The sequence below is a fragment of the Schistocerca americana genome, unplaced genomic scaffold (genome assembly GCF_021461395.2).
Source record: "Schistocerca americana isolate TAMUIC-IGC-003095 unplaced genomic scaffold, iqSchAmer2.1 HiC_scaffold_660, whole genome shotgun sequence".
NCBI classification, from domain to species: domain Eukaryota; kingdom Metazoa; phylum Arthropoda; class Insecta; order Orthoptera; family Acrididae; genus Schistocerca; species Schistocerca americana.
The window spans coordinates 47242-74575 of record NW_025726413.1 but is presented as its reverse complement, the minus strand read 5'-3'; the positions used below and the strand labels follow the sequence as shown (position 1 = coordinate 74575).

The 27334-nt window shown below is 54.4% G+C and overlaps 46 non-coding genes across 46 annotated transcripts; all 46 read right to left on the bottom strand.

Annotated features, from left to right (window-relative positions):
- Window positions 1-147: 147 nt before the first annotated feature.
- Window positions 148-219, bottom strand: Trnah-gug. The gene has a single exon. It is a non-coding gene; the product is annotated as a tRNA-His (tRNA).
- Window positions 220-593: 374 nt separating this feature from the next.
- Trnae-cuc lies at window positions 594-665 on the bottom strand. Its single transcript has one exon. It is a non-coding gene; the product is annotated as a tRNA-Glu (tRNA).
- A 445-nt stretch (window positions 666-1110) lies between these two features.
- Window positions 1111-1192, bottom strand: Trnal-uag. The gene has a single exon. It is a non-coding gene; the product is annotated as a tRNA-Leu (tRNA).
- A 751-nt stretch (window positions 1193-1943) lies between these two features.
- On the bottom strand, window positions 1944-2016 carry Trnah-gug. Its single transcript has one exon. It is a non-coding gene; the product is annotated as a tRNA-His (tRNA).
- A 386-nt stretch (window positions 2017-2402) lies between these two features.
- On the bottom strand, window positions 2403-2474 carry Trnae-uuc. The gene has a single exon. It is a non-coding gene; the product is annotated as a tRNA-Glu (tRNA).
- A 449-nt stretch (window positions 2475-2923) lies between these two features.
- On the bottom strand, window positions 2924-3005 carry Trnal-uag. The gene has a single exon. It is a non-coding gene; the product is annotated as a tRNA-Leu (tRNA).
- A 748-nt stretch (window positions 3006-3753) lies between these two features.
- Window positions 3754-3825, bottom strand: Trnah-gug. Its single transcript has one exon. It is a non-coding gene; the product is annotated as a tRNA-His (tRNA).
- A 386-nt stretch (window positions 3826-4211) lies between these two features.
- Trnae-cuc lies at window positions 4212-4283 on the bottom strand. Its single transcript has one exon. It is a non-coding gene; the product is annotated as a tRNA-Glu (tRNA).
- Window positions 4284-4730: 447 nt separating this feature from the next.
- Window positions 4731-4812, bottom strand: Trnal-uag. Its single transcript has one exon. It is a non-coding gene; the product is annotated as a tRNA-Leu (tRNA).
- A 748-nt stretch (window positions 4813-5560) lies between these two features.
- Trnah-gug lies at window positions 5561-5632 on the bottom strand. Its single transcript has one exon. It is a non-coding gene; the product is annotated as a tRNA-His (tRNA).
- Window positions 5633-6018: 386 nt separating this feature from the next.
- Window positions 6019-6090, bottom strand: Trnae-cuc. The gene has a single exon. It is a non-coding gene; the product is annotated as a tRNA-Glu (tRNA).
- A 447-nt stretch (window positions 6091-6537) lies between these two features.
- Window positions 6538-6619, bottom strand: Trnal-uag. Its single transcript has one exon. It is a non-coding gene; the product is annotated as a tRNA-Leu (tRNA).
- Window positions 6620-7367: 748 nt separating this feature from the next.
- Trnah-gug lies at window positions 7368-7439 on the bottom strand. Its single transcript has one exon. It is a non-coding gene; the product is annotated as a tRNA-His (tRNA).
- A 386-nt stretch (window positions 7440-7825) lies between these two features.
- Window positions 7826-7897, bottom strand: Trnae-cuc. The gene has a single exon. It is a non-coding gene; the product is annotated as a tRNA-Glu (tRNA).
- Window positions 7898-8344: 447 nt separating this feature from the next.
- Trnal-uag lies at window positions 8345-8426 on the bottom strand. Its single transcript has one exon. It is a non-coding gene; the product is annotated as a tRNA-Leu (tRNA).
- Window positions 8427-9174: 748 nt separating this feature from the next.
- Window positions 9175-9246, bottom strand: Trnah-gug. Its single transcript has one exon. It is a non-coding gene; the product is annotated as a tRNA-His (tRNA).
- Window positions 9247-9632: 386 nt separating this feature from the next.
- Window positions 9633-9704, bottom strand: Trnae-cuc. The gene has a single exon. It is a non-coding gene; the product is annotated as a tRNA-Glu (tRNA).
- Window positions 9705-10151: 447 nt separating this feature from the next.
- On the bottom strand, window positions 10152-10233 carry Trnal-uag. Its single transcript has one exon. It is a non-coding gene; the product is annotated as a tRNA-Leu (tRNA).
- Window positions 10234-10981: 748 nt separating this feature from the next.
- Window positions 10982-11053, bottom strand: Trnah-gug. The gene has a single exon. It is a non-coding gene; the product is annotated as a tRNA-His (tRNA).
- A 386-nt stretch (window positions 11054-11439) lies between these two features.
- Trnae-uuc lies at window positions 11440-11511 on the bottom strand. Its single transcript has one exon. It is a non-coding gene; the product is annotated as a tRNA-Glu (tRNA).
- Window positions 11512-11958: 447 nt separating this feature from the next.
- Trnal-uag lies at window positions 11959-12040 on the bottom strand. The gene has a single exon. It is a non-coding gene; the product is annotated as a tRNA-Leu (tRNA).
- Window positions 12041-12788: 748 nt separating this feature from the next.
- Trnah-gug lies at window positions 12789-12860 on the bottom strand. The gene has a single exon. It is a non-coding gene; the product is annotated as a tRNA-His (tRNA).
- Window positions 12861-13246: 386 nt separating this feature from the next.
- Window positions 13247-13318, bottom strand: Trnae-cuc. The gene has a single exon. It is a non-coding gene; the product is annotated as a tRNA-Glu (tRNA).
- A 447-nt stretch (window positions 13319-13765) lies between these two features.
- Trnal-uag lies at window positions 13766-13847 on the bottom strand. The gene has a single exon. It is a non-coding gene; the product is annotated as a tRNA-Leu (tRNA).
- Window positions 13848-14595: 748 nt separating this feature from the next.
- On the bottom strand, window positions 14596-14667 carry Trnah-gug. Its single transcript has one exon. It is a non-coding gene; the product is annotated as a tRNA-His (tRNA).
- A 386-nt stretch (window positions 14668-15053) lies between these two features.
- Trnae-cuc lies at window positions 15054-15125 on the bottom strand. Its single transcript has one exon. It is a non-coding gene; the product is annotated as a tRNA-Glu (tRNA).
- Window positions 15126-15572: 447 nt separating this feature from the next.
- On the bottom strand, window positions 15573-15654 carry Trnal-uag. The gene has a single exon. It is a non-coding gene; the product is annotated as a tRNA-Leu (tRNA).
- Window positions 15655-16402: 748 nt separating this feature from the next.
- Trnah-gug lies at window positions 16403-16474 on the bottom strand. The gene has a single exon. It is a non-coding gene; the product is annotated as a tRNA-His (tRNA).
- Window positions 16475-16860: 386 nt separating this feature from the next.
- Window positions 16861-16932, bottom strand: Trnae-cuc. Its single transcript has one exon. It is a non-coding gene; the product is annotated as a tRNA-Glu (tRNA).
- Window positions 16933-17379: 447 nt separating this feature from the next.
- On the bottom strand, window positions 17380-17461 carry Trnal-uag. Its single transcript has one exon. It is a non-coding gene; the product is annotated as a tRNA-Leu (tRNA).
- Window positions 17462-18209: 748 nt separating this feature from the next.
- On the bottom strand, window positions 18210-18281 carry Trnah-gug. The gene has a single exon. It is a non-coding gene; the product is annotated as a tRNA-His (tRNA).
- Window positions 18282-18667: 386 nt separating this feature from the next.
- Trnae-cuc lies at window positions 18668-18739 on the bottom strand. Its single transcript has one exon. It is a non-coding gene; the product is annotated as a tRNA-Glu (tRNA).
- A 447-nt stretch (window positions 18740-19186) lies between these two features.
- Trnal-uag lies at window positions 19187-19268 on the bottom strand. The gene has a single exon. It is a non-coding gene; the product is annotated as a tRNA-Leu (tRNA).
- Window positions 19269-20016: 748 nt separating this feature from the next.
- On the bottom strand, window positions 20017-20088 carry Trnah-gug. Its single transcript has one exon. It is a non-coding gene; the product is annotated as a tRNA-His (tRNA).
- Window positions 20089-20474: 386 nt separating this feature from the next.
- Trnae-cuc lies at window positions 20475-20546 on the bottom strand. The gene has a single exon. It is a non-coding gene; the product is annotated as a tRNA-Glu (tRNA).
- A 447-nt stretch (window positions 20547-20993) lies between these two features.
- On the bottom strand, window positions 20994-21075 carry Trnal-uag. The gene has a single exon. It is a non-coding gene; the product is annotated as a tRNA-Leu (tRNA).
- A 748-nt stretch (window positions 21076-21823) lies between these two features.
- Trnah-gug lies at window positions 21824-21895 on the bottom strand. The gene has a single exon. It is a non-coding gene; the product is annotated as a tRNA-His (tRNA).
- Window positions 21896-22281: 386 nt separating this feature from the next.
- Trnae-cuc lies at window positions 22282-22353 on the bottom strand. The gene has a single exon. It is a non-coding gene; the product is annotated as a tRNA-Glu (tRNA).
- A 447-nt stretch (window positions 22354-22800) lies between these two features.
- On the bottom strand, window positions 22801-22882 carry Trnal-uag. Its single transcript has one exon. It is a non-coding gene; the product is annotated as a tRNA-Leu (tRNA).
- A 748-nt stretch (window positions 22883-23630) lies between these two features.
- Window positions 23631-23702, bottom strand: Trnah-gug. The gene has a single exon. It is a non-coding gene; the product is annotated as a tRNA-His (tRNA).
- A 386-nt stretch (window positions 23703-24088) lies between these two features.
- On the bottom strand, window positions 24089-24160 carry Trnae-uuc. The gene has a single exon. It is a non-coding gene; the product is annotated as a tRNA-Glu (tRNA).
- A 447-nt stretch (window positions 24161-24607) lies between these two features.
- Window positions 24608-24689, bottom strand: Trnal-uag. The gene has a single exon. It is a non-coding gene; the product is annotated as a tRNA-Leu (tRNA).
- A 748-nt stretch (window positions 24690-25437) lies between these two features.
- On the bottom strand, window positions 25438-25509 carry Trnah-gug. Its single transcript has one exon. It is a non-coding gene; the product is annotated as a tRNA-His (tRNA).
- Window positions 25510-25895: 386 nt separating this feature from the next.
- Trnae-cuc lies at window positions 25896-25967 on the bottom strand. The gene has a single exon. It is a non-coding gene; the product is annotated as a tRNA-Glu (tRNA).
- Window positions 25968-26414: 447 nt separating this feature from the next.
- Trnal-uag lies at window positions 26415-26496 on the bottom strand. Its single transcript has one exon. It is a non-coding gene; the product is annotated as a tRNA-Leu (tRNA).
- A 748-nt stretch (window positions 26497-27244) lies between these two features.
- Window positions 27245-27316, bottom strand: Trnah-gug. Its single transcript has one exon. It is a non-coding gene; the product is annotated as a tRNA-His (tRNA).
- Between the last annotated feature and the right edge of the window lie 18 nt (window positions 27317-27334).

Sequence of the window (27334 nt, the reverse complement as noted above, 5' to 3'; positions counted from 1 at the left end):
GTCTGCGCTCTGGGAGGCGACATTACGTGTTGGGGATGAAGTGGTAGGGCAAACTGCGGCCTGCGGAACACGAGTGAAAAAATCAAGAGAGTACTGTCATTTCGAGTACTCGTCATTGCAACGGCAGCAAGGCAAAACTTTCAAAATTGCCGTGACCAGGATTCGAACCTGGGTTATTGCGGCCACAACGCAATGTCCTAACCACTAGACGATCACGGCCACGGACGCGCCCGCGAAAGCAGCTGCCTGTAATGCAAGTGGCGATACACAGCAGAGCCTAGGCCAAGGTGTACGCCACAGCAGTGTGAGACACGGTCTCCATCACATGTATACGAGCAAATGAACGTGCCTGCGCTGTCAGGACACTAACTACAGTGGTTAGCTGCATTCACCTCCGTGGCAATGTCTTGCAGTCCCCCAAGCCTCTTGACTACAGGTATGTGGCTGGATAACAAGTGGATAGACGCTTCATCTCTCTCGCCGTCAGGTGTTGCCGTGAATCATACTTAAGGTAGCTTTCTGCACGCGTCAGCGTAGCGTCAGTCGAGCAAAGTCGAGACAAGTCGCATAAGAGGAGCAACAAAAACGCGCGATTCCGGTACCGGGAATCGAACCCGGGCCTCCTGGGTGAGAGCCAGGTATCCTAGCCACTAGACCACACCGGATAACGACGGCAGTGCTCTTTCCAGCGAACGCAGCAGCCACCCACGGTTAACTGACGACAACTGTAAAAAATCCACTCTCTCGCGTTATAGAACGGCGTGCCACGGACGCATTTCGTGGAGACGGACGCCAGCAATGATGAGAGCAAAAGGTGCCTACAAATCCTGTCGTTGCACCACGCACTGTTCTACGGCAATTCACCAAGCAGACGCTCACGCCTTGTTGTGCTGTTTCCTTTGCGGGCAATGAGTGCACCTGCCTTCGACACAGGAAACATTACACGTTTGGCAGCTGTGGGATTGGAACCCACGCCTCCGAAGAGAATGGTGCCTGAAACCAGCGCCTTAGACCGCTCGGCCACGCTACCTACACAACACGCGCGTCACAAGAGCTGCGTCCTACCCCACGAGAACACACCGCAACGGCACAAAAATGAGACGTAAAAAGTGGCAACTGTGGGATTCGAACCCACGCCTCCGAAGAGACTGGTGCCTAAAACCAGCGCCTTAGACCGCTCGGCCACGTTACCGTTGGAGCAGCAGCCGCAAAACGTTTCCTTTGTACTACAAAGATCACTTCGAAATGGAAGTATCTTGGCAATCGCCGTGCCATGTATTTCCACTGCTCTCCCACTGGAAGCGTCTCTTTAGGCCATCCATCCACAGCAAGAAAAAGCCGTGCCCGCCGTATGGTAGCGACGCCACTTGTCTGTAGCTGTCGCAGTTAAGGAGACAGCGTCAAGAGACGTTTTCGTGCCGTGACCAGGTTTCGAACCTGGGCTTTCCGTAACCACTAAAGTATCGTAGCTGTAACTGTCAGGCGGAACTAGAATGCTCCATGTATCAAACATATGTGAGCTCAAGGAGGTTACACTTGAAGAAAAAGCGGCAGCTTAACGCGATCACAGCAAAGCCCCCGGCAGCTACGGGATTCGAAACCGCGCGTACAGAGAGTCTGGTGCCTTAAACCAGCGCCTTAAAGCGCTCGGCCACGCTACATGCGCTGCTTGGTGCGCCAGTGTTCCTAGCATTTGTACAAACAGTGCACGCCACAGCTTCCTGTTCTGCTGGGACTGGCTGCTCATCCATCGCACTTCAAACAACTGCCCTTTTCGACTACAGAGAGCAGCGGACGTCTGCGCTCTGGGAGGCGACATTACGTGTTGGGGATGAAGTGGTAGGGCAAACTGCGGCCTGCGGAACACGAGTGAAAAAATCAAGAGAGTACTGTCATTTCGAGTACTCGTCATTGCAACGGCAGCAAGGCAAAACTTTCAAAATTGCCCGTGACCAGGATTCGAACCTGGGTTATTGCGGCCACAACGCAATGTCCTAACCACTAGACGATCACGGCCATGGCCACGGAGGCGCCCGCGAAGGCAGCTGGCTCGAATGCAAGTGGCGATACCCAGCAAAGCCTAGGCCAAGGTGTACGCCACAGCAGTGTCAGACACGGTCTCCATCACATGTATACGAGCAAATGAACGTGCCTGCGCTGTCAGGACACTAACTACAGTGGTTAGCTGCATTCACCTCCGTGGCAATGTCTTGCAGTCCTCCAAGCCTCTTGACTACAGGTACCGGTATGTGGCTCGATAACAAGTGGATAGACGCCGCATCTCTCTCGCCGTCAGGTGTTGCCGCGAGTCATACTTAACGTAGCTTTGTGCACGCGTCAGCGTAGCGTCAGTCGAGCAAAGTCGAGACAAGTCGCATAAGAGGAGCAATAAAAACGCGCAATTCCGGTACCGGGAATCGAACCCGGGCCTCCTGGGTGAAAGCCAGGTATCCTAGCCACTAGACCACACCGGATAACGACGGCAGCGCTCTTTCCAGCGAACGCAGCAGCCACCCCACGGTTAACTGACGACAACTGCAAAAAATCCACTCTCTCACGTTATATAGAACGGCGCGCTCCGGACGCATTTTGTGGAGACGGACGCCAGCAATGATGAGAGCAAAAGGTGCCTACAAATCCCGTCGTTGCACCACGCACTGTTCTACGACAATTCACCAAGCAGACGCTCACGCCTTGTTGTGCTGTTTCCTTTGCGGGCAACGAGTGCATCTGCCTTCGACACAGGGGAACATTACACGTTTGGCAGCTGTGGGATTGGAACCCACGCCTCCGAAGAGAATGGTGCCTGAAACCAGCGCCTTAGACCGCTCGGCCACGCTACCTACACAACACGCGCGTCACAAGAGCTGCGTCCCACCCCACGAGAACACACCGCAACGGCACAAAAATGAGACGTAAAAAGTGGCAACGGTGGGATTCGAACCCACGCCTCCGAAGAGACTGGTGCCTAAAACCAGCGCCTTAGACCGCTCGGCCACGTTACCATGGGAGCAGCAGCCGCAAAACGTTTCCTTTGTACTACAAAGATCACTTCGAAATGGAAGTATCTTGGCAATCGCCGTGCCATGTATTTCCACTGCTCTCCCACTGGAAGCGTCTCTTTAGGCCATCCACAGCAAGAAAAAGCCGTGCCCGCCGTATGGTAGCGACGCCACTTGTCTGTAGCTGTCGCAGTTAAGGAGACAGCGTCAAGAGACGTTTTCGTGCCGTGACCAGGTTTCGAACCTGGGCTTTCCGTAACCACTAAAGTATCGTAGCTGTAACTGTCAGGCGGAGCTAGAATGCTCCATGTATCAAACATTTTGTGAGCTCAAGGAGGTTACACTTGAAGAAAAAGCGGCAGGTTAACGCGATCGCAGCAAAACCCCCGGCAGCTACGGGATTCGAAACCGCGCCTACAGAGAGACTGGTGCCTTAAACCAGCGCCTTAAAGCGCTCGGCCACGCTACATGCGCTGCTTGGTGCGCCAGTGTTCCTAGCATTTGTACAAACAGTGCACGCCACAGCTTCCTGTTCTGCTGGGACTGGCTGCTCACCCATCGCACTTCAAACAACTGCCCTTTTCGACTACAGAGAGCAGCGGACGTCTGCGCTCTGGGGGGCGACATTACGTGCTGGGGATGAAGTGGTAGGGCAAACTGCGGCCTACGGAACACGAGTGAAAAAATCAAGAGAGTACTGTCATTTCGAGTACTCGTCATTGCAACGGCAGCAAGGCAAAACTTTCAAAATTGCCGTGACCAGGATTCGAACCTGGGTTATTGCGGCCACAACGCAATGTCCTAACCACTAGACGATCACGGCCATGGCCACGGAGGCGCCCGCGAAGGCAGCTGGCTCGAATGCAAGTGGCGATACCCAGCAAAGCCTAGGCCAAGGTGTACGCCACAGCAGTGTCAGACACGGTCTCCATCACATGTATACGAGCAAATGAACGTGCCTGCGCTGTCAGGACACTAACTACAGTGGTTAGCTGCATTCACCTCCGTGGCAATGTCTTGCAGTCCTCCAAGCCTCTTGACTACAGGTACCGGTATGTGGCTCGATAACAAGTGGATAGACGCCGCATCTCTCTCGCCGTCAGGTGTTGCCGCGAGTCATACTTAACGTAGCTTTGTGCACGCGTCAGCGTAGCGTCAGTCGAGCAAAGTCGAGACAAGTCGCATAAGAGGAGCAATAAAAACGCGCAATTCCGGTACCGGGAATCGAACCCGGGCCTCCTGGGTGAGAGCCAGGTATCCTAGCCACTAGACCACACCGGATAACGACGGCAGCGCTCTTTCCAGCGAACGCAGCAGCCACCCACGGTTAACTGACGACAACTGCAAAAAATCCACTCTCTCACGTTATATAGAACGGCGCGCTCCGGACGCATTTTGTGGAGACGGACGCCAGCAATGATGAGAGCAAAAGGTGCCTACAAATCCCGTCGTTGCACCACGCACTGTTCTACGACAATTCACCAAGCAGACGCTCACGCCTTGTTGTGCTGTTTCCTTTGCGGGCAACGAGTGCATCTGCCTTCGACACAGGGAACATTACACGTTTGGCAGCTGTGGGATTGGAACCCACGCCTCCGAAGAGAATGGTGCCTGAAACCAGCGCCTTAGACCGCTCGGCCACGCTACCTACACAACACGCGCGTCACAAGAGCTGCGTCCCACCCCACGAGAACACACCGCAACGGCACAAAAATGAGACGTAAAAAGTGGCAACGGTGGGATTCGAACCCACGCCTCCGAAGAGACTGGTGCCTAAAACCAGCGCCTTAGACCGCTCGGCCACGTTACCATGGGAGCAGCAGCCGCAAAACGTTTCCTTTGTACTACAAAGATCACTTCGAAATGGAAGTATCTTGGCAATCGCCGTGCCATGTATTTCCACTGCTCTCCCACTGGAAGCGTCTCTTTAGGCCATCCACAGCAAGAAAAAGCCGTGCCCGCCGTATGGTAGCGACGCCACTTGTCTGTAGCTGTCGCAGTTAAGGAGACAGCGTCAAGAGACGTTTTCGTGCCGTGACCAGGTTTCGAACCTGGGCTTTCCGTAACCACTAAAGTATCGTAGCTGTAACTGTCAGGCGGAGCTAGAATGCTCCATGTATCAAACATTTTGTGAGCTCAAGGAGGTTACACTTGAAGAAAAAGCGGCAGGTTAACGCGATCGCAGCAAAACCCCCGGCAGCTACGGGATTCGAAACCGCGCCTACAGAGAGACTGGTGCCTTAAACCAGCGCCTTAAAGCGCTCGGCCACGCTACATGCGCTGCTTGGTGCGCCAGTGTTCCTAGCATTTGTACAAACAGTGCACGCCACAGCTTCCTGTTCTGCTGGGACTGGCTGCTCACCCATCGCACTTCAAACAACTGCCCTTTTCGACTACAGAGAGCAGCGGACGTCTGCGCTCTGGGGGGCGACATTACGTGCTGGGGATGAAGTGGTAGGGCAAACTGCGGCCTACGGAACACGAGTGAAAAAATCAAGAGAGTACTGTCATTTCGAGTACTCGTCATTGCAACGGCAGCAAGGCAAAACTTTCAAAATTGCCGTGACCAGGATTCGAACCTGGGTTATTGCGGCCACAACGCAATGTCCTAACCACTAGACGATCACGGCCATGGCCACGGAGGCGCCCGCGAAGGCAGCTGGCTCGAATGCAAGTGGCGATACCCAGCAAAGCCTAGGCCAAGGTGTACGCCACAGCAGTGTCAGACACGGTCTCCATCACATGTATACGAGCAAATGAACGTGCCTGCGCTGTCAGGACACTAACTACAGTGGTTAGCTGCATTCACCTCCGTGGCAATGTCTTGCAGTCCTCCAAGCCTCTTGACTACAGGTACCGGTATGTGGCTCGATAACAAGTGGATAGACGCCGCATCTCTCTCGCCGTCAGGTGTTGCCGCGAGTCATACTTAACGTAGCTTTGTGCACGCGTCAGCGTAGCGTCAGTCGAGCAAAGTCGAGACAAGTCGCATAAGAGGAGCAATAAAAACGCGCAATTCCGGTACCGGGAATCGAACCCGGGCCTCCTGGGTGAGAGCCAGGTATCCTAGCCACTAGACCACACCGGATAACGACGGCAGCGCTCTTTCCAGCGAACGCAGCAGCCACCCACGGTTAACTGACGACAACTGCAAAAAATCCACTCTCTCACGTTATATAGAACGGCGCGCTCCGGACGCATTTTGTGGAGACGGACGCCAGCAATGATGAGAGCAAAAGGTGCCTACAAATCCCGTCGTTGCACCACGCACTGTTCTACGACAATTCACCAAGCAGACGCTCACGCCTTGTTGTGCTGTTTCCTTTGCGGGCAACGAGTGCATCTGCCTTCGACACAGGGAACATTACACGTTTGGCAGCTGTGGGATTGGAACCCACGCCTCCGAAGAGAATGGTGCCTGAAACCAGCGCCTTAGACCGCTCGGCCACGCTACCTACACAACACGCGCGTCACAAGAGCTGCGTCCCACCCCACGAGAACACACCGCAACGGCACAAAAATGAGACGTAAAAAGTGGCAACGGTGGGATTCGAACCCACGCCTCCGAAGAGACTGGTGCCTAAAACCAGCGCCTTAGACCGCTCGGCCACGTTACCATGGGAGCAGCAGCCGCAAAACGTTTCCTTTGTACTACAAAGATCACTTCGAAATGGAAGTATCTTGGCAATCGCCGTGCCATGTATTTCCACTGCTCTCCCACTGGAAGCGTCTCTTTAGGCCATCCACAGCAAGAAAAAGCCGTGCCCGCCGTATGGTAGCGACGCCACTTGTCTGTAGCTGTCGCAGTTAAGGAGACAGCGTCAAGAGACGTTTTCGTGCCGTGACCAGGTTTCGAACCTGGGCTTTCCGTAACCACTAAAGTATCGTAGCTGTAACTGTCAGGCGGAGCTAGAATGCTCCATGTATCAAACATTTTGTGAGCTCAAGGAGGTTACACTTGAAGAAAAAGCGGCAGGTTAACGCGATCGCAGCAAAACCCCCGGCAGCTACGGGATTCGAAACCGCGCCTACAGAGAGACTGGTGCCTTAAACCAGCGCCTTAAAGCGCTCGGCCACGCTACATGCGCTGCTTGGTGCGCCAGTGTTCCTAGCATTTGTACAAACAGTGCACGCCACAGCTTCCTGTTCTGCTGGGACTGGCTGCTCACCCATCGCACTTCAAACAACTGCCCTTTTCGACTACAGAGAGCAGCGGACGTCTGCGCTCAGTGGGGCGACATTACGTGCTGGGGATGAAGTGGTAGGGCAAACTGCGGCCTACGGAACACGAGTGAAAAAATCAAGAGAGTACTGTCATTTCGAGTACTCGTCATTGCAACGGCAGCAAGGCAAAACTTTCAAAATTGCCGTGACCAGGATTCGAACCTGGGTTATTGCGGCCACAACGCAATGTCCTAACCACTAGACGATCACGGCCATGGCCACGGAGGCGCCCGCGAAGGCAGCTGGCTCGAATGCAAGTGGCGATACCCAGCAAAGCCTAGGCCAAGGTGTACGCCACAGCAGTGTCAGACACGGTCTCCATCACATGTATACGAGCAAATGAACGTGCCTGCGCTGTCAGGACACTAACTACAGTGGTTAGCTGCATTCACCTCCGTGGCAATGTCTTGCAGTCCTCCAAGCCTCTTGACTACAGGTACCGGTATGTGGCTCGATAACAAGTGGATAGACGCCGCATCTCTCTCGCCGTCAGGTGTTGCCGCGAGTCATACTTAACGTAGCTTTGTGCACGCGTCAGCGTAGCGTCAGTCGAGCAAAGTCGAGACAAGTCGCATAAGAGGAGCAATAAAAACGCGCAATTCCGGTACCGGGAATCGAACCCGGGCCTCCTGGGTGAGAGCCAGGTATCCTAGCCACTAGACCACACCGGATAACGACGGCAGCGCTCTTTCCAGCGAACGCAGCAGCCACCCACGGTTAACTGACGACAACTGCAAAAAATCCACTCTCTCACGTTATATAGAACGGCGCGCTCCGGACGCATTTTGTGGAGACGGACGCCAGCAATGATGAGAGCAAAAGGTGCCTACAAATCCCGTCGTTGCACCACGCACTGTTCTACGACAATTCACCAAGCAGACGCTCACGCCTTGTTGTGCTGTTTCCTTTGCGGGCAACGAGTGCATCTGCCTTCGACACAGGGAACATTACACGTTTGGCAGCTGTGGGATTGGAACCCACGCCTCCGAAGAGAATGGTGCCTGAAACCAGCGCCTTAGACCGCTCGGCCACGCTACCTACACAACACGCGCGTCACAAGAGCTGCGTCCCACCCCACGAGAACACACCGCAACGGCACAAAAATGAGACGTAAAAAGTGGCAACGGTGGGATTCGAACCCACGCCTCCGAAGAGACTGGTGCCTAAAACCAGCGCCTTAGACCGCTCGGCCACGTTACCATGGGAGCAGCAGCCGCAAAACGTTTCCTTTGTACTACAAAGATCACTTCGAAATGGAAGTATCTTGGCAATCGCCGTGCCATGTATTTCCACTGCTCTCCCACTGGAAGCGTCTCTTTAGGCCATCCACAGCAAGAAAAAGCCGTGCCCGCCGTATGGTAGCGACGCCACTTGTCTGTAGCTGTCGCAGTTAAGGAGACAGCGTCAAGAGACGTTTTCGTGCCGTGACCAGGTTTCGAACCTGGGCTTTCCGTAACCACTAAAGTATCGTAGCTGTAACTGTCAGGCGGAGCTAGAATGCTCCATGTATCAAACATTTTGTGAGCTCAAGGAGGTTACACTTGAAGAAAAAGCGGCAGGTTAACGCGATCGCAGCAAAACCCCCGGCAGCTACGGGATTCGAAACCGCGCCTACAGAGAGACTGGTGCCTTAAACCAGCGCCTTAAAGCGCTCGGCCACGCTACATGCGCTGCTTGGTGCGCCAGTGTTCCTAGCATTTGTACAAACAGTGCACGCCACAGCTTCCTGTTCTGCTGGGACTGGCTGCTCACCCATCGCACTTCAAACAACTGCCCTTTTCGACTACAGAGAGCAGCGGACGTCTGCGCTCAGTGGGGCGACATTACGTGCTGGGGATGAAGTGGTAGGGCAAACTGCGGCCTACGGAACACGAGTGAAAAAATCAAGAGAGTACTGTCATTTCGAGTACTCGTCATTGCAACGGCAGCAAGGCAAAACTTTCAAAATTGCCGTGACCAGGATTCGAACCTGGGTTATTGCGGCCACAACGCAATGTCCTAACCACTAGACGATCACGGCCATGGCCACGGAGGCGCCCGCGAAGGCAGCTGGCTCGAATGCAAGTGGCGATACCCAGCAAAGCCTAGGCCAAGGTGTACGCCACAGCAGTGTCAGACACGGTCTCCATCACATGTATACGAGCAAATGAACGTGCCTGCGCTGTCAGGACACTAACTACAGTGGTTAGCTGCATTCACCTCCGTGGCAATGTCTTGCAGTCCTCCAAGCCTCTTGACTACAGGTACCGGTATGTGGCTCGATAACAAGTGGATAGACGCCGCATCTCTCTCGCCGTCAGGTGTTGCCGCGAGTCATACTTAACGTAGCTTTGTGCACGCGTCAGCGTAGCGTCAGTCGAGCAAAGTCGAGACAAGTCGCATAAGAGGAGCAATAAAAACGCGCAATTCCGGTACCGGGAATCGAACCCGGGCCTCCTGGGTGAGAGCCAGGTATCCTAGCCACTAGACCACACCGGATAACGACGGCAGCGCTCTTTCCAGCGAACGCAGCAGCCACCCACGGTTAACTGACGACAACTGCAAAAAATCCACTCTCTCACGTTATATAGAACGGCGCGCTCCGGACGCATTTTGTGGAGACGGACGCCAGCAATGATGAGAGCAAAAGGTGCCTACAAATCCCGTCGTTGCACCACGCACTGTTCTACGACAATTCACCAAGCAGACGCTCACGCCTTGTTGTGCTGTTTCCTTTGCGGGCAACGAGTGCATCTGCCTTCGACACAGGGAACATTACACGTTTGGCAGCTGTGGGATTGGAACCCACGCCTCCGAAGAGAATGGTGCCTGAAACCAGCGCCTTAGACCGCTCGGCCACGCTACCTACACAACACGCGCGTCACAAGAGCTGCGTCCCACCCCACGAGAACACACCGCAACGGCACAAAAATGAGACGTAAAAAGTGGCAACGGTGGGATTCGAACCCACGCCTCCGAAGAGACTGGTGCCTAAAACCAGCGCCTTAGACCGCTCGGCCACGTTACCATGGGAGCAGCAGCCGCAAAACGTTTCCTTTGTACTACAAAGATCACTTCGAAATGGAAGTATCTTGGCAATCGCCGTGCCATGTATTTCCACTGCTCTCCCACTGGAAGCGTCTCTTTAGGCCATCCACAGCAAGAAAAAGCCGTGCCCGCCGTATGGTAGCGACGCCACTTGTCTGTAGCTGTCGCAGTTAAGGAGACAGCGTCAAGAGACGTTTTCGTGCCGTGACCAGGTTTCGAACCTGGGCTTTCCGTAACCACTAAAGTATCGTAGCTGTAACTGTCAGGCGGAGCTAGAATGCTCCATGTATCAAACATTTTGTGAGCTCAAGGAGGTTACACTTGAAGAAAAAGCGGCAGGTTAACGCGATCGCAGCAAAACCCCCGGCAGCTACGGGATTCGAAACCGCGCCTACAGAGAGACTGGTGCCTTAAACCAGCGCCTTAAAGCGCTCGGCCACGCTACATGCGCTGCTTGGTGCGCCAGTGTTCCTAGCATTTGTACAAACAGTGCACGCCACAGCTTCCTGTTCTGCTGGGACTGGCTGCTCACCCATCGCACTTCAAACAACTGCCCTTTTCGACTACAGAGAGCAGCGGACGTCTGCGCTCAGTGGGGCGACATTACGTGCTGGGGATGAAGTGGTAGGGCAAACTGCGGCCTACGGAACACGAGTGAAAAAATCAAGAGAGTACTGTCATTTCGAGTACTCGTCATTGCAACGGCAGCAAGGCAAAACTTTCAAAATTGCCGTGACCAGGATTCGAACCTGGGTTATTGCGGCCACAACGCAATGTCCTAACCACTAGACGATCACGGCCATGGCCACGGAGGCGCCCGCGAAGGCAGCTGGCTCGAATGCAAGTGGCGATACCCAGCAAAGCCTAGGCCAAGGTGTACGCCACAGCAGTGTCAGACACGGTCTCCATCACATGTATACGAGCAAATGAACGTGCCTGCGCTGTCAGGACACTAACTACAGTGGTTAGCTGCATTCACCTCCGTGGCAATGTCTTGCAGTCCTCCAAGCCTCTTGACTACAGGTACCGGTATGTGGCTCGATAACAAGTGGATAGACGCCGCATCTCTCTCGCCGTCAGGTGTTGCCGCGAGTCATACTTAACGTAGCTTTGTGCACGCGTCAGCGTAGCGTCAGTCGAGCAAAGTCGAGACAAGTCGCATAAGAGGAGCAATAAAAACGCGCAATTCCGGTACCGGGAATCGAACCCGGGCCTCCTGGGTGAAAGCCAGGTATCCTAGCCACTAGACCACACCGGATAACGACGGCAGCGCTCTTTCCAGCGAACGCAGCAGCCACCCACGGTTAACTGACGACAACTGCAAAAAATCCACTCTCTCACGTTATATAGAACGGCGCGCTCCGGACGCATTTTGTGGAGACGGACGCCAGCAATGATGAGAGCAAAAGGTGCCTACAAATCCCGTCGTTGCACCACGCACTGTTCTACGACAATTCACCAAGCAGACGCTCACGCCTTGTTGTGCTGTTTCCTTTGCGGGCAACGAGTGCATCTGCCTTCGACACAGGGAACATTACACGTTTGGCAGCTGTGGGATTGGAACCCACGCCTCCGAAGAGAATGGTGCCTGAAACCAGCGCCTTAGACCGCTCGGCCACGCTACCTACACAACACGCGCGTCACAAGAGCTGCGTCCCACCCCACGAGAACACACCGCAACGGCACAAAAATGAGACGTAAAAAGTGGCAACGGTGGGATTCGAACCCACGCCTCCGAAGAGACTGGTGCCTAAAACCAGCGCCTTAGACCGCTCGGCCACGTTACCATGGGAGCAGCAGCCGCAAAACGTTTCCTTTGTACTACAAAGATCACTTCGAAATGGAAGTATCTTGGCAATCGCCGTGCCATGTATTTCCACTGCTCTCCCACTGGAAGCGTCTCTTTAGGCCATCCACAGCAAGAAAAAGCCGTGCCCGCCGTATGGTAGCGACGCCACTTGTCTGTAGCTGTCGCAGTTAAGGAGACAGCGTCAAGAGACGTTTTCGTGCCGTGACCAGGTTTCGAACCTGGGCTTTCCGTAACCACTAAAGTATCGTAGCTGTAACTGTCAGGCGGAGCTAGAATGCTCCATGTATCAAACATTTTGTGAGCTCAAGGAGGTTACACTTGAAGAAAAAGCGGCAGGTTAACGCGATCGCAGCAAAACCCCCGGCAGCTACGGGATTCGAAACCGCGCCTACAGAGAGACTGGTGCCTTAAACCAGCGCCTTAAAGCGCTCGGCCACGCTACATGCGCTGCTTGGTGCGCCAGTGTTCCTAGCATTTGTACAAACAGTGCACGCCACAGCTTCCTGTTCTGCTGGGACTGGCTGCTCACCCATCGCACTTCAAACAACTGCCCTTTTCGACTACAGAGAGCAGCGGACGTCTGCGCTCTGGGGGGCGACATTACGTGCTGGGGATGAAGTGGTAGGGCAAACTGCGGCCTACGGAACACGAGTGAAAAAATCAAGAGAGTACTGTCATTTCGAGTACTCGTCATTGCAACGGCAGCAAGGCAAAACTTTCAAAATTGCCGTGACCAGGATTCGAACCTGGGTTATTGCGGCCACAACGCAATGTCCTAACCACTAGACGATCACGGCCATGGCCACGGAGGCGCCCGCGAAGGCAGCTGGCTCGAATGCAAGTGGCGATACCCAGCAAAGCCTAGGCCAAGGTGTACGCCACAGCAGTGTCAGACACGGTCTCCATCACATGTATACGAGCAAATGAACGTGCCTGCGCTGTCAGGACACTAACTACAGTGGTTAGCTGCATTCACCTCCGTGGCAATGTCTTGCAGTCCTCCAAGCCTCTTGACTACAGGTACCGGTATGTGGCTCGATAACAAGTGGATAGACGCCGCATCTCTCTCGCCGTCAGGTGTTGCCGCGAGTCATACTTAACGTAGCTTTGTGCACGCGTCAGCGTAGCGTCAGTCGAGCAAAGTCGAGACAAGTCGCATAAGAGGAGCAATAAAAACGCGCAATTCCGGTACCGGGAATCGAACCCGGGCCTCCTGGGTGAGAGCCAGGTATCCTAGCCACTAGACCACACCGGATAACGACGGCAGCGCTCTTTCCAGCGAACGCAGCAGCCACCCACGGTTAACTGACGACAACTGCAAAAAATCCACTCTCTCACGTTATATAGAACGGCGCGCTCCGGACGCATTTTGTGGAGACGGACGCCAGCAATGATGAGAGCAAAAGGTGCCTACAAATCCCGTCGTTGCACCACGCACTGTTCTACGACAATTCACCAAGCAGACGCTCACGCCTTGTTGTGCTGTTTCCTTTGCGGGCAACGAGTGCATCTGCCTTCGACACAGGGAACATTACACGTTTGGCAGCTGTGGGATTGGAACCCACGCCTCCGAAGAGAATGGTGCCTGAAACCAGCGCCTTAGACCGCTCGGCCACGCTACCTACACAACACGCGCGTCACAAGAGCTGCGTCCCACCCCACGAGAACACACCGCAACGGCACAAAAATGAGACGTAAAAAGTGGCAACGGTGGGATTCGAACCCACGCCTCCGAAGAGACTGGTGCCTAAAACCAGCGCCTTAGACCGCTCGGCCACGTTACCATGGGAGCAGCAGCCGCAAAACGTTTCCTTTGTACTACAAAGATCACTTCGAAATGGAAGTATCTTGGCAATCGCCGTGCCATGTATTTCCACTGCTCTCCCACTGGAAGCGTCTCTTTAGGCCATCCACAGCAAGAAAAAGCCGTGCCCGCCGTATGGTAGCGACGCCACTTGTCTGTAGCTGTCGCAGTTAAGGAGACAGCGTCAAGAGACGTTTTCGTGCCGTGACCAGGTTTCGAACCTGGGCTTTCCGTAACCACTAAAGTATCGTAGCTGTAACTGTCAGGCGGAGCTAGAATGCTCCATGTATCAAACATTTTGTGAGCTCAAGGAGGTTACACTTGAAGAAAAAGCGGCAGGTTAACGCGATCGCAGCAAAACCCCCGGCAGCTACGGGATTCGAAACCGCGCCTACAGAGAGACTGGTGCCTTAAACCAGCGCCTTAAAGCGCTCGGCCACGCTACATGCGCTGCTTGGTGCGCCAGTGTTCCTAGCATTTGTACAAACAGTGCACGCCACAGCTTCCTGTTCTGCTGGGACTGGCTGCTCACCCATCGCACTTCAAACAACTGCCCTTTTCGACTACAGAGAGCAGCGGACGTCTGCGCTCTGGGGGGCGACATTACGTGCTGGGGATGAAGTGGTAGGGCAAACTGCGGCCTACGGAACACGAGTGAAAAAATCAAGAGAGTACTGTCATTTCGAGTACTCGTCATTGCAACGGCAGCAAGGCAAAACTTTCAAAATTGCCGTGACCAGGATTCGAACCTGGGTTATTGCGGCCACAACGCAATGTCCTAACCACTAGACGATCACGGCCATGGCCACGGAGGCGCCCGCGAAGGCAGCTGGCTCGAATGCAAGTGGCGATACCCAGCAAAGCCTAGGCCAAGGTGTACGCCACAGCAGTGTCAGACACGGTCTCCATCACATGTATACGAGCAAATGAACGTGCCTGCGCTGTCAGGACACTAACTACAGTGGTTAGCTGCATTCACCTCCGTGGCAATGTCTTGCAGTCCTCCAAGCCTCTTGACTACAGGTACCGGTATGTGGCTCGATAACAAGTGGATAGACGCCGCATCTCTCTCGCCGTCAGGTGTTGCCGCGAGTCATACTTAACGTAGCTTTGTGCACGCGTCAGCGTAGCGTCAGTCGAGCAAAGTCGAGACAAGTCGCATAAGAGGAGCAATAAAAACGCGCAATTCCGGTACCGGGAATCGAACCCGGGCCTCCTGGGTGAGAGCCAGGTATCCTAGCCACTAGACCACACCGGATAACGACGGCAGCGCTCTTTCCAGCGAACGCAGCAGCCACCCACGGTTAACTGACGACAACTGCAAAAAATCCACTCTCTCACGTTATATAGAACGGCGCGCTCCGGACGCATTTTGTGGAGACGGACGCCAGCAATGATGAGAGCAAAAGGTGCCTACAAATCCCGTCGTTGCACCACGCACTGTTCTACGACAATTCACCAAGCAGACGCTCACGCCTTGTTGTGCTGTTTCCTTTGCGGGCAACGAGTGCATCTGCCTTCGACACAGGGAACATTACACGTTTGGCAGCTGTGGGATTGGAACCCACGCCTCCGAAGAGAATGGTGCCTGAAACCAGCGCCTTAGACCGCTCGGCCACGCTACCTACACAACACGCGCGTCACAAGAGCTGCGTCCCACCCCACGAGAACACACCGCAACGGCACAAAAATGAGACGTAAAAAGTGGCAACGGTGGGATTCGAACCCACGCCTCCGAAGAGACTGGTGCCTAAAACCAGCGCCTTAGACCGCTCGGCCACGTTACCATGGGAGCAGCAGCCGCAAAACGTTTCCTTTGTACTACAAAGATCACTTCGAAATGGAAGTATCTTGGCAATCGCCGTGCCATGTATTTCCACTGCTCTCCCACTGGAAGCGTCTCTTTAGGCCATCCACAGCAAGAAAAAGCCGTGCCCGCCGTATGGTAGCGACGCCACTTGTCTGTAGCTGTCGCAGTTAAGGAGACAGCGTCAAGAGACGTTTTCGTGCCGTGACCAGGTTTCGAACCTGGGCTTTCCGTAACCACTAAAGTATCGTAGCTGTAACTGTCAGGCGGAGCTAGAATGCTCCATGTATCAAACATTTTGTGAGCTCAAGGAGGTTACACTTGAAGAAAAAGCGGCAGGTTAACGCGATCGCAGCAAAACCCCCGGCAGCTACGGGATTCGAAACCGCGCCTACAGAGAGACTGGTGCCTTAAACCAGCGCCTTAAAGCGCTCGGCCACGCTACATGCGCTGCTTGGTGCGCCAGTGTTCCTAGCATTTGTACAAACAGTGCACGCCACAGCTTCCTGTTCTGCTGGGACTGGCTGCTCACCCATCGCACTTCAAACAACTGCCCTTTTCGACTACAGAGAGCAGCGGACGTCTGCGCTCAGTGGGGCGACATTACGTGCTGGGGATGAAGTGGTAGGGCAAACTGCGGCCTACGGAACACGAGTGAAAAAATCAAGAGAGTACTGTCATTTCGAGTACTCGTCATTGCAACGGCAGCAAGGCAAAACTTTCAAAATTGCCGTGACCAGGATTCGAACCTGGGTTATTGCGGCCACAACGCAATGTCCTAACCACTAGACGATCACGGCCATGGCCACGGAGGCGCCCGCGAAGGCAGCTGGCTCGAATGCAAGTGGCGATACCCAGCAAAGCCTAGGCCAAGGTGTACGCCACAGCAGTGTCAGACACGGTCTCCATCACATGTATACGAGCAAATGAACGTGCCTGCGCTGTCAGGACACTAACTACAGTGGTTAGCTGCATTCACCTCCGTGGCAATGTCTTGCAGTCCTCCAAGCCTCTTGACTACAGGTACCGGTATGTGGCTCGATAACAAGTGGATAGACGCCGCATCTCTCTCGCCGTCAGGTGTTGCCGCGAGTCATACTTAACGTAGCTTTGTGCACGCGTCAGCGTAGCGTCAGTCGAGCAAAGTCGAGACAAGTCGCATAAGAGGAGCAATAAAAACGCGCAATTCCGGTACCGGGAATCGAACCCGGGCCTCCTGGGTGAGAGCCAGGTATCCTAGCCACTAGACCACACCGGATAACGACGGCAGCGCTCTTTCCAGCGAACGCAGCAGCCACCCACGGTTAACTGACGACAACTGCAAAAAATCCACTCTCTCACGTTATATAGAACGGCGCGCTCCGGACGCATTTTGTGGAGACGGACGCCAGCAATGATGAGAGCAAAAGGTGCCTACAAATCCCGTCGTTGCACCACGCACTGTTCTACGACAATTCACCAAGCAGACGCTCACGCCTTCTTGTGCTGTTTCCTTTGCGGGCAACGAGTGCATCTGCCTTCGACACAGGGAACATTACACGTTTGGCAGCTGTGGGATTGGAACCCACGCCTCCGAAGAGAATGGTGCCTGAAACCAGCGCCTTAGACCGCTCGGCCACGCTACCTACACAACACGCGCGTCACAAGAGCTGCGTCCCACCCCACGAGAACACACCGCAACGGCACAAAAATGAGACGTAAAAAGTGGCAACGGTGGGATTCGAACCCACGCCTCCGAAGAGACTGGTGCCTAAAACCAGCGCCTTAGACCGCTCGGCCACGTTACCATGGGAGCAGCAGCCGCAAAACGTTTCCTTTGTACTACAAAGATCACTTCGAAATGGAAGTATCTTGGCAATCGCCGTGCCATGTATTTCCACTGCTCTCCCACTGGAAGCGTCTCTTTAGGCCATCCACAGCAAGAAAAAGCCGTGCCCGCCGTATGGTAGCGACGCCACTTGTCTGTAGCTGTCGCAGTTAAGGAGACAGCGTCAAGAGACGTTTTCGTGCCGTGACCAGGTTTCGAACCTGGGCTTTCCGTAACCACTAAAGTATCGTAGCTGTAACTGTCAGGCGGAGCTAGAATGCTCCATGTATCAAACATTTTGTGAGCTCAAGGAGGTTACACTTGAAGAAAAAGCGGCAGGTTAACGCGATCGCAGCAAAACCCCCGGCAGCTACGGGATTCGAAACCGCGCCTACAGAGAGACTGGTGCCTTAAACCAGCGCCTTAAAGCGCTCGGCCACGCTACATGCGCTGCTTGGTGCGCCAGTGTTCCTAGCATTTGTACAAACAGTGCACGCCACAGCTTCCTGTTCTGCTGGGACTGGCTGCTCACCCATCGCACTTCAAACAACTGCCCTTTTCGACTACAGAGAGCAGCGGACGTCTGCGCTCAGTGGGGCGACATTACGTGCTGGGGATGAAGTGGTAGGGCAAACTGCGGCCTACGGAACACGAGTGAAAAAATCAAGAGAGTACTGTCATTTCGAGTACTCGTCATTGCAACGGCAGCAAGGCAAAACTTTCAAAATTGCCGTGACCAGGATTCGAACCTGGGTTATTGCGGCCACAACGCAATGTCCTAACCACTAGACGATCACGGCCATGGCCACGGAGGCGCCCGCGAAGGCAGCTGGCTCGAATGCAAGTGGCGATACCCAGCAAAGCCTAGGCCAAGGTGTACGCCACAGCAGTGTCAGACACGGTCTCCATCACATGTATACGAGCAAATGAACGTGCCTGCGCTGTCAGGACACTAACTACAGTGGTTAGCTGCATTCACCTCCGTGGCAATGTCTTGCAGTCCTCCAAGCCTCTTGACTACAGGTACCGGTATGTGGCTCGATAACAAGTGGATAGACGCCGCATCTCTCTCGCCGTCAGGTGTTGCCGCGAGTCATACTTAACGTAGCTTTGTGCACGCGTCAGCGTAGCGTCAGTCGAGCAAAGTCGAGACAAGTCGCATAAGAGGAGCAATAAAAACGCGCAATTCCGGTACCGGGAATCGAACCCGGGCCTCCTGGGTGAGAGCCAGGTATCCTAGCCACTAGACCACACCGGATAACGACGGCAGCGCTCTTTCCAGCGAACGCAGCAGCCACCCACGGTTAACTGACGACAACTGCAAAAAATCCACTCTCTCACGTTATATAGAACGGCGCGCTCCGGACGCATTTTGTGGAGACGGACGCCAGCAATGATGAGAGCAAAAGGTGCCTACAAATCCCGTCGTTGCACCACGCACTGTTCTACGACAATTCACCAAGCAGACGCTCACGCCTTGTTGTGCTGTTTCCTTTGCGGGCAACGAGTGCATCTGCCTTCGACACAGGGAACATTACACGTTTGGCAGCTGTGGGATTGGAACCCACGCCTCCGAAGAGAATGGTGCCTGAAACCAGCGCCTTAGACCGCTCGGCCACGCTACCTACACAACACGCGCGTCACAAGAGCTGCGTCCCACCCCACGAGAACACACCGCAACGGCACAAAAATGAGACGTAAAAAGTGGCAACGGTGGGATTCGAACCCACGCCTCCGAAGAGACTGGTGCCTAAAACCAGCGCCTTAGACCGCTCGGCCACGTTACCATGGGAGCAGCAGCCGCAAAACGTTTCCTTTGTACTACAAAGATCACTTCGAAATGGAAGTATCTTGGCAATCGCCGTGCCATGTATTTCCACTGCTCTCCCACTGGAAGCGTCTCTTTAGGCCATCCACAGCAAGAAAAAGCCGTGCCCGCCGTATGGTAGCGACGCCACTTGTCTGTAGCTGTCGCAGTTAAGGAGACAGCGTCAAGAGACGTTTTCGTGCCGTGACCAGGTTTCGAACCTGGGCTTTCCGTAACCACTAAAGTATCGTAGCTGTAACTGTCAGGCGGAGCTAGAATGCTCCATGTATCAAACATTTTGTGAGCTCAAGGAGGTTACACTTGAAGAAAAAGCGGCAGGTTAACGCGATCGCAGCAAAACCCCCGGCAGCTACGGGATTCGAAACCGCGCCTACAGAGAGACTGGTGCCTTAAACCAGCGCCTTAAAGCGCTCGGCCACGCTACATGCGCTGCTTGGTGCGCCAGTGTTCCTAGCATTTGTACAAACAGTGCACGCCACAGCTTCCTGTTCTGCTGGGACTGGCTGCTCACCCATCGCACTTCAAACAACTGCCCTTTTCGACTACAGAGAGCAGCGGACGTCTGCGCTCAGTGGGGCGACATTACGTGCTGGGGATGAAGTGGTAGGGCAAACTGCGGCCTACGGAACACGAGTGAAAAAATCAAGAGAGTACTGTCATTTCGAGTACTCGTCATTGCAACGGCAGCAAGGCAAAACTTTCAAAATTGCCGTGACCAGGATTCGAACCTGGGTTATTGCGGCCACAACGCAATGTCCTAACCACTAGACGATCACGGCCATGGCCACGGAGGCGCCCGCGAAGGCAGCTGGCTCGAATGCAAGTGGCGATACCCAGCAAAGCCTAGGCCAAGGTGTACGCCACAGCAGTGTCAGACACGGTCTCCATCACATGTATACGAGCAAATGAACGTGCCTGCGCTGTCAGGACACTAACTACAGTGGTTAGCTGCATTCACCTCCGTGGCAATGTCTTGCAGTCCTCCAAGCCTCTTGACTACAGGTACCGGTATGTGGCTCGATAACAAGTGGATAGACGCCGCATCTCTCTCGCCGTCAGGTGTTGCCGCGAGTCATACTTAACGTAGCTTTGTGCACGCGTCAGCGTAGCGTCAGTCGAGCAAAGTCGAGACAAGTCGCATAAGAGGAGCAATAAAAACGCGCAATTCCGGTACCGGGAATCGAACCCGGGCCTCCTGGGTGAGAGCCAGGTATCCTAGCCACTAGACCACACCGGATAACGACGGCAGCGCTCTTTCCAGCGAACGCAGCAGCCACCCACGGTTAACTGACGACAACTGCAAAAAATCCACTCTCTCACGTTATATAGAACGGCGCGCTCCGGACGCATTTTGTGGAGACGGACGCCAGCAATGATGAGAGCAAAAGGTGCCTACAAATCCCGTCGTTGCACCACGCACTGTTCTACGACAATTCACCAAGCAGACGCTCACGCCTTGTTGTGCTGTTTCCTTTGCGGGCAACGAGTGCATCTGCCTTCGACACAGGGAACATTACACGTTTGGCAGCTGTGGGATTGGAACCCACGCCTCCGAAGAGAATGGTGCCTGAAACCAGCGCCTTAGACCGCTCGGCCACGCTACCTACACAACACGCGCGTCACAAGAGCTGCGTCCCACCCCACGAGAACACACCGCAACGGCACAAAAATGAGACGTAAAAAGTGGCAACGGTGGGATTCGAACCCACGCCTCCGAAGAGACTGGTGCCTAAAACCAGCGCCTTAGACCGCTCGGCCACGTTACCATGGGAGCAGCAGCCGCAAAACGTTTCCTTTGTACTACAAAGATCACTTCGAAATGGAAGTATCTTGGCAATCGCCGTGCCATGTATTTCCACTGCTCTCCCACTGGAAGCGTCTCTTTAGGCCATCCACAGCAAGAAAAAGCCGTGCCCGCCGTATGGTAGCGACGCCACTTGTCTGTAGCTGTCGCAGTTAAGGAGACAGCGTCAAGAGACGTTTTCGTGCCGTGACCAGGTTTCGAACCTGGGCTTTCCGTAACCACTAAAGTATCGTAGCTGTAACTGTCAGGCGGAGCTAGAATGCTCCATGTATCAAACATTTTGTGAGCTCAAGGAGGTTACACTTGAAGAAAAAGCGGCAGGTTAACGCGATCGCAGCAAAACCCCCGGCAGCTACGGGATTCGAAACCGCGCCTACAGAGAGACTGGTGCCTTAAACCAGCGCCTTAAAGCGCTCGGCCACGCTACATGCGCTGCTTGGTGCGCCAGTGTTCCTAGCATTTGTACAAACAGTGCACGCCACAGCTTCCTGTTCTGCTGGGACTGGCTGCTCACCCATCGCACTTCAAACAACTGCCCTTTTCGACTACAGAGAGCAGCGGACGTCTGCGCTCAGTGGGGCGACATTACGTGCTGGGGATGAAGTGGTAGGGCAAACTGCGGCCTACGGAACACGAGTGAAAAAATCAAGAGAGTACTGTCATTTCGAGTACTCGTCATTGCAACGGCAGCAAGGCAAAACTTTCAAAATTGCCGTGACCAGGATTCGAACCTGGGTTATTGCGGCCACAACGCAATGTCCTAACCACTAGACGATCACGGCCATGGCCACGGAGGCGCCCGCGAAGGCAGCTGGCTCGAATGCAAGTGGCGATACCCAGCAAAGCCTAGGCCAAGGTGTACGCCACAGCAGTGTCAGACACGGTCTCCATCACATGTATACGAGCAAATGAACGTGCCTGCGCTGTCAGGACACTAACTACAGTGGTTAGCTGCATTCACCTCCGTGGCAATGTCTTGCAGTCCTCCAAGCCTCTTGACTACAGGTACCGGTATGTGGCTCGATAACAAGTGGATAGACGCCGCATCTCTCTCGCCGTCAGGTGTTGCCGCGAGTCATACTTAACGTAGCTTTGTGCACGCGTCAGCGTAGCGTCAGTCGAGCAAAGTCGAGACAAGTCGCATAAGAGGAGCAATAAAAACGCGCAATTCCGGTACCGGGAATCGAACCCGGGCCTCCTGGGTGAGAGCCAGGTATCCTAGCCACTAGACCACACCGGATAACGACGGCAGCGCTCTTTCCAGCGAACGCAGCAGCCACCCACGGTTAACTGACGACAACTGCAAAAAATCCACTCTCTCACGTTATATAGAACGGCGCGCTCCGGACGCATTTTGTGGAGACGGACGCCAGCAATGATGAGAGCAAAAGGTGCCTACAAATCCCGTCGTTGCACCACGCACTGTTCTACGACAATTCACCAAGCAGACGCTCACGCCTTGTTGTGCTGTTTCCTTTGCGGGCAACGAGTGCATCTGCCTTCGACACAGGGAACATTACACGTTTGGCAGCTGTGGGATTGGAACCCACGCCTCCGAAGAGAATGGTGCCTGAAACCAGCGCCTTAGACCGCTCGGCCACGCTACCTACACAACACGCGCGTCACAAGAGCTGCGTCCCACCCCACGAGAACACACCGCAACGGCACAAAAATGAGACGTAAAAAGTGGCAACGGTGGGATTCGAACCCACGCCTCCGAAGAGACTGGTGCCTAAAACCAGCGCCTTAGACCGCTCGGCCACGTTACCATGGGAGCAGCAGCCGCAAAACGTTTCCTTTGTACTACAAAGATCACTTCGAAATGGAAGTATCTTGGCAATCGCCGTGCCATGTATTTCCACTGCTCTCCCACTGGAAGCGTCTCTTTAGGCCATCCACAGCAAGAAAAAGCCGTGCCCGCCGTATGGTAGCGACGCCACTTGTCTGTAGCTGTCGCAGTTAAGGAGACAGCGTCAAGAGACGTTTTCGTGCCGTGACCAGGTTTCGAACCTGGGCTTTCCGTAACCACTAAAGTATCGTAGCTGTAACTGTCAGGCGGAGCTAGAATGCTCCATGTATCAAACATTTTGTGAGCTCAAGGAGGTTACACTTGAAGAAAAAGCGGCAGGTTAACGCGATCGCAGCAAAACCCCCGGCAGCTACGGGATTCGAAACCGCGCCTACAGAGAGACTGGTGCCTTAAACCAGCGCCTTAAAGCGCTCGGCCACGCTACATGCGCTGCTTGGTGCGCCAGTGTTCCTAGCATTTGTACAAACAGTGCACGCCACAGCTTCCTGTTCTGCTGGGACTGGCTGCTCACCCATCGCACTTCAAACAACTGCCCTTTTCGACTACAGAGAGCAGCGGACGTCTGCGCTCAGTGGGGCGACATTACGTGCTGGGGATGAAGTGGTAGGGCAAACTGCGGCCTACGGAACACGAGTGAAAAAATCAAGAGAGTACTGTCATTTCGAGTACTCGTCATTGCAACGGCAGCAAGGCAAAACTTTCAAAATTGCCGTGACCAGGATTCGAACCTGGGTTATTGCGGCCACAACGCAATGTCCTAACCACTAGACGATCACGGCCATGGCCACGGAGGCGCCCGCGAAGGCAGCTGGCTCGAATGCAAGTGGCGATACCCAGCAAAGCCTAGGCCAAGGTGTACGCCACAGCAGTGTCAGACACGGTCTCCATCACATGTATACGAGCAAATGAACGTGCCTGCGCTGTCAGGACACTAACTACAGTGGTTAGCTGCATTCACCTCCGTGGCAATGTCTTGCAGTCCTCCAAGCCTCTTGACTACAGGTACCGGTATGTGGCTCGATAACAAGTGGATAGACGCCGCATCTCTCTCGCCGTCAGGTGTTGCCGCGAGTCATACTTAACGTAGCTTTGTGCACGCGTCAGCGTAGCGTCAGTCGAGCAAAGTCGAGACAAGTCGCATAAGAGGAGCAATAAAAACGCGCAATTCCGGTACCGGGAATCGAACCCGGGCCTCCTGGGTGAAAGCCAGGTATCCTAGCCACTAGACCACACCGGATAACGACGGCAGCGCTCTTTCCAGCGAACGCAGCAGCCACCCACGGTTAACTGACGACAACTGCAAAAAATCCACTCTCTCACGTTATATAGAACGGCGCGCTCCGGACGCATTTTGTGGAGACGGACGCCAGCAATGATGAGAGCAAAAGGTGCCTACAAATCCCGTCGTTGCACCACGCACTGTTCTACGACAATTCACCAAGCAGACGCTCACGCCTTGTTGTGCTGTTTCCTTTGCGGGCAACGAGTGCATCTGCCTTCGACACAGGGAACATTACACGTTTGGCAGCTGTGGGATTGGAACCCACGCCTCCGAAGAGAATGGTGCCTGAAACCAGCGCCTTAGACCGCTCGGCCACGCTACCTACACAACACGCGCGTCACAAGAGCTGCGTCCCACCCCACGAGAACACACCGCAACGGCACAAAAATGAGACGTAAAAAGTGGCAACGGTGGGATTCGAACCCACGCCTCCGAAGAGACTGGTGCCTAAAACCAGCGCCTTAGACCGCTCGGCCACGTTACCATGGGAGCAGCAGCCGCAAAACGTTTCCTTTGTACTACAAAGATCACTTCGAAATGGAAGTATCTTGGCAATCGCCGTGCCATGTATTTCCACTGCTCTCCCACTGGAAGCGTCTCTTTAGGCCATCCACAGCAAGAAAAAGCCGTGCCCGCCGTATGGTAGCGACGCCACTTGTCTGTAGCTGTCGCAGTTAAGGAGACAGCGTCAAGAGACGTTTTCGTGCCGTGACCAGGTTTCGAACCTGGGCTTTCCGTAACCACTAAAGTATCGTAGCTGTAACTGTCAGGCGGAGCTAGAATGCTCCATGTATCAAACATTTTGTGAGCTCAAGGAGGTTACACTTGAAGAAAAAGCGGCAGGTTAACGCGATCGCAGCAAAACCCCCGGCAGCTACGGGATTCGAAACCGCGCCTACAGAGAGACTGGTGCCTTAAACCAGCGCCTTAAAGCGCTCGGCCACGCTACATGCGCTGCTTGGTGCGCCAGTGTTCCTAGCATTTGTACAAACAGTGCACGCCACAGCTTCCTGTTCTGCTGGGACTGGCTGCTCACCCATCGCACTTCAAACAACTGCCCTTTTCGACTACAGAGAGCAGCGGACGTCTGCGCTCAGTGGGGCGACATTACGTGCTGGGGATGAAGTGGTAGGGCAAACTGCGGCCTACGGAACACGAGTGAAAAAATCAAGAGAGTACTGTCATTTCGAGTACTCGTCATTGCAACGGCAGCAAGGCAAAACTTTCAAAATTGCCGTGACCAGGATTCGAACCTGGGTTATTGCGGCCACAACGCAATGTCCTAACCACTAGACGATCACGGCCATGGCCACGGAGGCGCCCGCGAAGGCAGCTGGCTCGAATGCAAGTGGCGATACCCAGCAAAGCCTAGGCCAAGGTGTACGCCACAGCAGTGTCAGACACGGTCTCCATCACATGTATACGAGCAAATGAACGTGCCTGCGCTGTCAGGACACTAACTACAGTGGTTAGCTGCATTCACCTCCGTGGCAATGTCTTGCAGTCCTCCAAGCCTCTTGACTACAGGTACCGGTATGTGGCTCGATAACAAGTGGATAGACGCCGCATCTCTCTCGCCGTCAGGTGTTGCCGCGAGTCATACTTAACGTAGCTTTGTGCACGCGTCAGCGTAGCGTCAGTCGAGCAAAGTCGAGACAAGTCGCATAAGAGGAGCAATAAAAACGCGCAATTCCGGTACCGGGAATCGAACCCGGGCCTCCTGGGTGAGAGCCAGGTATCCTAGCCACTAGACCACACCGGATAACGACGGCAGCGCTCTTTCCAGCGAACGCAGCAGCCACCCACGGTTAACTGACGACAACTGCAAAAAATCCACTCTCTCACGTTATATAGAACGGCGCGCTCCGGACGCATTTTGTGGAGACGGACGCCAGCAATGATGAGAGCAAAAGGTGCCTACAAATCCCGTCGTTGCACCACGCACTGTTCTACGACAATTCACCAAGCAGACGCTCACGCCTTGTTGTGCTGTTTCCTTTGCGGGCAACGAGTGCATCTGCCTTCGACACAGGGAACATTACACGTTTGGCAGCTGTGGGATTGGAACCCACGCCTCCGAAGAGAATGGTGCCTGAAACCAGCGCCTTAGACCGCTCGGCCACGCTACCTACACAACACGCGCGTCACAAGAGCTGCGTCCCACCCCACGAGAACACACCGCAACGGCACAAAAATGAGACGTAAAAAGTGGCAACGGTGGGATTCGAACCCACGCCTCCGAAGAGACTGGTGCCTAAAACCAGCGCCTTAGACCGCTCGGCCACGTTACCATGGGAGCAGCAGCCGCAAAACGTTTCCTTTGTACTACAAAGATCACTTCGAAATGGAAGTATCTTGGCAATCGCCGTGCCATGTATTTCCACTGCTCTCCCACTGGAAGCGTCTCTTTAGGCCATCCACAGCAAGAAAAAGCCGTGCCCGCCGTATGGTAGCGACGCCACTTGTCTGTAGCTGTCGCAGTTAAGGAGACAGCGTCAAGAGACGTTTTCGTGCCGTGACCAGGTTTCGAACCTGGGCTTTCCGTAACCACTAAAGTATCGTAGCTGTAACTGTCAGGCGGAGCTAGAATGCTCCATGTATCAAACATTTTGTGAGCTCAAGGAGGTTACACTTGAAGAAAAAGCGGCAGGTTAACGCGATCGCAGCAAAACCCCCGGCAGCTACGGGATTCGAAACCGCGCCTACAGAGAGACTGGTGCCTTAAACCAGCGCCTTAAAGCGCTCGGCCACGCTACATGCGCTGCTTGGTGCGCCAGTGTTCCTAGCATTTGTACAAACAGTGCACGCCACAGCTTCCTGTTCTGCTGGGACTGGCTGCTCACCCATCGCACTTCAAACAACTGCCCTTTTCGACTACAGAGAGCAGCGGACGTCTGCGCTCAGTGGGGCGACATTACGTGCTGGGGATGAAGTGGTAGGGCAAACTGCGGCCTACGGAACACGAGTGAAAAAATCAAGAGAGTACTGTCATTTCGAGTACTCGTCATTGCAACGGCAGCAAGGCAAAACTTTCAAAATTGCCGTGACCAGGATTCGAACCTGGGTTATTGCGGCCACAACGCAATGTCCTAACCACTAGACGATCACGGCCATGGCCACGGAGGCGCC